Source organism: Gracilinanus agilis, chromosome 1 (genome assembly GCF_016433145.1).
Source record: "Gracilinanus agilis isolate LMUSP501 chromosome 1, AgileGrace, whole genome shotgun sequence".
Lineage (NCBI taxonomy): Eukaryota > Metazoa > Chordata > Mammalia > Didelphimorphia > Didelphidae > Gracilinanus > Gracilinanus agilis.
The window spans coordinates 750,820,465-750,826,464 of NC_058130.1; the positions used below are offsets into that span (position 1 = coordinate 750,820,465).

Below are 6,000 nucleotides of genomic sequence, written 5' to 3' on the forward strand. Positions count from 1 at the left end.
AAGAAGGTGGGTGGGCTGGAGGGGCTGCGGCGGGCGAACCTCCCTCCTTAGAAGGCCTTCCTTTGTTCCCCCCTCCAGCCTCTGGCCAACGTCCAGCTCATCTCTCCAGGCCGGAGTGAACCATTTGGTGCCCCGTCCTGCAGCTGCCCAGGGAAGTGAGGGGGTGCCAGGGGGATGCTTTGAAATGCAGATGGTCTGGCTGCTGGGAGAAGCGCCCCCTGTGCCACCCACGGAGCGGGCAGTGGGGACGGCAAGGGAGAGGGGTGCACCGAAGCTCGTTAGTGCCTGGGCACCCACAGGAGAGCTGGAAGGGTGCCCAGAGCCCTGCTGGCACAGCCCCCTCGACCCCAGGACAGGAGCCGAGCCGGAATCCTCACCACAGGGGTGATGCCGCTTCTGAATAAAGAAACCAGCTCGTCTCTGTGCCCAGAGCCGGGTTCAAATCCTGCCTTTGCCCGCCATCGTCTCTGCAGCTTTGAGCAAGTCACTCAGCTCGATGAGCCCCATCTGCCTGCTCTGAGGGTGGAAGGGCTGGACTGGAGGGGCCTCCCTGGGTGGCCTCCCTCCAGCTCAGCATCTCCACGGCTCTGGTCTCTAGCCCTGGGGTGGGGTGGGGGGGCAGCTCAGAATGAGGGAGTTAATAGAGAATTAATGTTTGAAGAGTGGCTCCCGCCTCCAAATGGGGAACTGAGGCATGCAAACACCAGGGACAGTGTACATGGACACGCCTTGGGGTGGGGGGGCACCGTGGGATCCGGTTGTCATGAAGAAGGAGCCTTCAGGAGCTCAGAGAGCGGTACGGACACAGTGGGAGGCGAGGCCCATGGCAGCCCAGGGAGGCAGCTGGGGTCACCCCGTTGTAGCAGTTGGAAGTGGAGCGACCCTCGGCTGGCTGGTCAGCCCCTGAGTGAGGCCACGTGGGCACGTAGCCACTTGGGGGTCCCGACTCCAGCGCCAGGGCTCTGCCTACTTGAGAGGGGTTAGGGCGTCCGTTTTATAGATGAAGAAACTGAGGCCCAGGGGCGAAGCGACTTGTCTGTCCAGGGGCCCATGGCTCTGTTGGAGGGTTCTCATTTGCTTTTTGGTTTATTCCTGATTCCTTGTGGAGGGAACCCCCTTCTGTGGGTGGCTGCTGCTGCTCCCCCCCAAATCCGGCTCTCTGTTGAGGCTCTTCGAGTTTCTCTTCACTAGTTTTTCTCCACATGAATACTGTCCATCTGTCTCCCCTTTTCTTCTGAAAGTCTGGAATGCTTTCATCGGAAGGGAGAGTCGAACCACAGAAAGGGTCCCTGCTGTGCCAGGGGAGCCCAGGGAAGGGGGTGTCTCTGTTCCCATTTCTCAGCCTCAAGCTGTGAACCATCAGCCCGGGTCCGGGTGGCTCAGGACTTGCCTCTTCCTCTGGGATTCAGCCCCAGAGAGCCAGACCGATCTTTGGAGAGGTTCAGGCCGCCCTTGTGGAAGACAGCCCCTTATGGAGGAGTCACTGCTGGAGAAAGCTGTGACCCGCCCCCCCGCAGGGTAGGCTCCCCTCTCCCCCCGGCAGAGGTCCAGGAGAAGGGAGCCCAATGGACTTCCTGGGGGAGGAGGGACTTGTGCTGGGATGTGAGGCAGAGGGGCCAGTGCTGTGAGCTCAGTGCTTGTGGGGAGCCTCTGGTTAGGGCTGAAACTGGTGAGAGAGGCTACCTTTGTCAGAGGGAGCAGTCGAGGGGAAGGGGTTTGGAAAGTGTTCCTCACTGCAGGAAGGAAAGCCAGTGGTGTTATTTCGAGCTTCTCAGAGGTCTCTCTTGGGGCTCTGGCTCATATCTGGGTTTTGCTGAGTTTTTCAGTGATCCAGGTGGAGGGGTGGGAAGGTCACATTGACTGTCAAGTTAGGGGTGTGAGGGATGGACCAGGCATGCCCCGAGGGCCCTGGAGCTGGAGCATCCACCCCCCTGGTTTTACAGAGGGAGAAGCTGAGGCACAGAAGGCAGAAGTAACTTAGGACCATAGCTCTAGAGAGAGAAGGGCCCTCAGAGGCCATCTTGTCCAACACTCCCATTTTGTAGCTGGGGAAACTGAGGCAGAGCGACCCAAATGGATTTTCCCAAGGCCATACATGTAGTTTAGAATTTTAACTCAGGTCTTGGTGACTCCAGAGCTCTGCAGGGTTACTTCTCGCCACCCGATCTGACTGTTCTTTTGAGTTTTTCACAGCAAATAAATGGTTGTTGCAATGACTGAGGATATGATGAGAGTGGGGCCGTTGACTTATCTGCTGTGCCCCCTGCCCTCTTCAGAAGAAATCCACCTGAAACTCCTTTGAAACTAGGCTTGTCTGCACCCTTTCATCTCCTTCCCCCAAGTGTGTGCCAGAGAAGGAAGGAGGGCGGCTCCCTCCTGTGCCAGGCCCAGGTGCATACTGCATTTTCCTCTGGTCCGGGAGGGGGGAAGAAAGGGAGAGAGAGAGGGAGACAGAGGAAAAGAGAAAGAGAGAGGAAGGGAGGGAGGGAGGGAGAGACAGAGAAGGGGGGAGGGAGAGGGGAAGGGGAGGGAGAGACAGAAAAAGGAGGGAGGGAGGGAGAGAGAGAGAGAGAGGGATGGGGGAGAGGGACAGAGACAGGCAGAGACACAGAGGGGGAGAAAGAGGCAGGGAGAGGAGATAGCAGAGACATGTGGGAGTGAGCATGCCTGTGTCTGCGCACGCTCAGGGCCTCCCAGGTTCTTTGCAGGCTGAACAGGAAGGTCGCTTCAGGACAGGATCTCTTGTCTCCGCCTCCTGCCTGATCAGCCCTGCTCCAGCACATCCCGACTCCCCAGGGGGTGACAGCTGGCTTTTGCATGTAAGGAGAGTGAGCTGGAAGGTTTGGGCTGCTTGCCATCCCCAGCTAGGCCCGGCCCTCTCAGTTCCCTCCCATCTACCTTCACCCATTAGAATGGGAGCACCCTGAGGGCAGGGACCACCCTGGGTTCCTTCCATATATCTCCAGTATCAAGCCCTCTTTTGGGGGGGGTGGGCACAAGATCCCCATTAAACATAGGGAATATTTGGGTGAGAAAATCCCTTTAGCAAAGCAGATAGGTAACTGCTTGGAGGCCCTGAGCTCCTGAGGAGGGAAGAGACTTGCCCACAGTCACCTTGCCCATCAGGCTTCCCTCACCCTGTATTCTTTCATCCCTTACCCCCTTTCCTCTTCCCTTTCTATCTCTTGATCCCTCCTCCCCCTCCCCCTTCCCTAGCCCCACCCTCCTCCACCTGCTTCCCAGCCACCTGGCCCACCTGACAGTTGCTGACAAAGCCCTTTTCCTTGGGGCGTCCTTGACAGCCCCTCCCCTCCTCCCCTGGGTGTTGCTGGGGTAGTTGGGAGGAAGCTAAGAGCCCTCAATGGAGTCCAACCTGTTCTGGCCTCCACTTAGACCTTCTGAGTCAGGGTGGCACTTTGGGGCAGATCCTGGTGAGGGTTCTTAGAGGCACCCAGTTTATTTGCCTTCTTTTCCCTTTTAGCCTGGAGAGGTATTGCTGTGGTAGTAAAGGTTGATTTATTTGTTTTAATTAATTAATTTGAAAGGAACAGCCTCAGCCTCCTGCACCCTCTACCATGTTTATCGGGAGTAAAATGAAAGTGAATTCAAGAAGTGACCTCAATTTCCTCTTAACCTCCCTGGGCCTCCCCATTGGCACAGTTTGAGATGCCGCCGTCTGCCTGGCGAGTCCCTTTCTCTGAGAACGCCAGAGATGCTTCCATAGAGACTCCCCTCTGGACGAAGCTGGAAGGGTTAGGCAGGAAGCACTTTTCACCTTGTCAGCTCCTGCCTGGCACACTGGAGGCTTCCTTGAGGGGCTCTGTGGGCAGGGCCGCTCGCTCCAGGGACAGCCTGGGCCGTTCTGGGCCTGGGCAGATGAGAGGCGGGCAGGTTCTGATGGGAAAAGCCCTGGCTTTGATGACCTCAGACCAAGCTCCTTCCCGCCTCTGTCAGCTGCTTCTTACGTGACCTTGAGCAAGACCTTTTATTGCCCTTGGCCTCAGTGTCCTCCTCTGTGAAATGGAGGTGTTGGGCTCTGGGGCTTCTTAGGCCCATGTCTGACAGCATTTTCAGGTTTGGGAAGCACTTGGCAGACAGGATCCCATTGGCTCCCCACAACAACCCTAGCAGGTGTAGGTACTGTTCTTATTCCCATTTCACAGATAAGGACGCTGAGGCAAAAGGGTTAAGTGATTTGTTCAGGGTCACTGAGCTAGGAAGTGTCTGAGGACCTCCCAACCCCAGGCCTGGCTCTGTCCACTGAGCCACCTCACTGTCCTGTCCAGCCACAGAATTGAGCCTGGGAAAGGGCAGCCTGACCAGGAGACCCTGTGGCTGAGCTGCCAGGAGCTGTCTCCCTCCCGTCCCTCGGCTCTTCCTTTAGAGTCTGAACAGTGGCTCTGACCCGGGACAGGCCCCCACTGAAAGCCGCCTCTCTCCTGGCCTGACCCGGAACAGTTTCAAGTGGGCATGTGGTTGGTGGGGGGGCTCCTTCCTGCTCCCCGGGGTAGTGAGGGCCTGGACAAGCCACCTACCTTCTAGCATCCCCGGGCAACTCCCAGGCTATAAGCGGGTCAGCAGATGCTTCCAAGTGCCTGCTCTGTGCCGGGCACTGTATTGACCCTTGGCAGTTTTTATCTTGTTAGAATCCTTCGACAACCCTGGGGCCAGCTGCTGTTATTGCCCCCATTTTACAGAGAGGCCAACAGAAGTTAAATGACTTGTCCAAGGTCACCCAGCTCCTCCGTGACAGAGGCTGGATCTGGTCTTAGGCCTCTCCAACTCCAGGCTCTGGTCCCTGTGCTGCCCAGCGGCCTAGGCTGAGGAAGGAACATCTTACATTGGATCGTGGAGATGTCGGGCCCTGCGGTCAGAGCTGCCTTTTAGGGAGATCACTTTGGCGGCCCAGTGGCAGATGGACTCGAGCCTGCTCTGCACTCAGCTACCGAAGAGATCTGCACTGATGGAGAGTCTCTTCACTGGTGTGATCTCCAGCCCCCCCACCCCCCACACACACACACGACAGGGGACAGGAAGATGGAGAAAAGCCAGGGAATGAATGAATGAATGAATGAATGAATGAATGAATGAATGAATGAATGAATGAGACAGTTTCTNTGAATGAATGAATGAATGAATGAATGAATGAATGAATGAATGAATGAGACAGTTTCTGGGGCTGGGAGAGAGGAGAAACCTGTGTCTGCAGCCCCCTGCTCTGCTGGTGGGGAGCTCGGAGAGCCCCCTTGTTCCTTCGTCTCCTCTCTTGCACCTGCTCCCTCTTTCTGTTTATCCCACATTCTGGACACGAGCCGCACACCCGCAGCGTCCCACTCCCAGCAGCTGGCCGCCCCTTTGCGCTCTTAACTGACCCTCCTCTGCGGGGAAGCTGAGCAGGACCAGAGCCGCTCCGAGCTGGCACGGGGCTGGGAAGGAGGCCCAGAGCGAAGCCTTCATTCTGGAGACACAGGACGGGGCTGTGGGTGCCTCACCTGCTGGGGGGGGGACAGAGACAGAGTGAATGTATGTGTGTATGTGTGTGTGTGTGTGTGTGTGTGTGTGAGAGAGAGAGAGAGAGAGAAAGAGAGAGAAAGGAGGGGGGGGAGGGTGTGCCAAGGCCTCAGGCATCCCCCCCCCCATAGATGGCAGAGGAGTTGGTGGCAGTGGCAGGCACAGGGCTCACCCTGGGAACTGCTGTGTTGGCTCAGGCCTCAGATCTCCCCCAGTGAGGGATCTGCCACCCCCTCTCCTGCTTCCCCAGCCAGGCTCTTTTTCCTAATCATCTTTTTTTCACTGAGAAAGCAGGATGAAATTTAAACGTTTCCAAAGAGTGACATTTCCATTTGAAAAGCTGTTCATTGGAGTGCATCTCAAGTGGGATTTGGGCAGCATCTCTCTACTGGGGCTTTAGAAATCTCATTTCCTCTCCCTGATAATATGCCGCCAAAAGAGGGTATTTGAGAGAGAGAGAGAGAGAGAGAGAGAGAGAGAGAGAGAGAG

General features: G+C 56.8%; 1 protein-coding gene across 1 annotated transcript in view; it reads left to right on the forward strand.

Annotated features, from left to right (window-relative positions):
• The window catches only part of NCOR2 (nuclear receptor corepressor 2), a 210,691-nt gene that overhangs the window by 22,440 nt on the left and 182,251 nt on the right, over positions 1–6,000 (forward strand). The window lies entirely within an intron of this gene.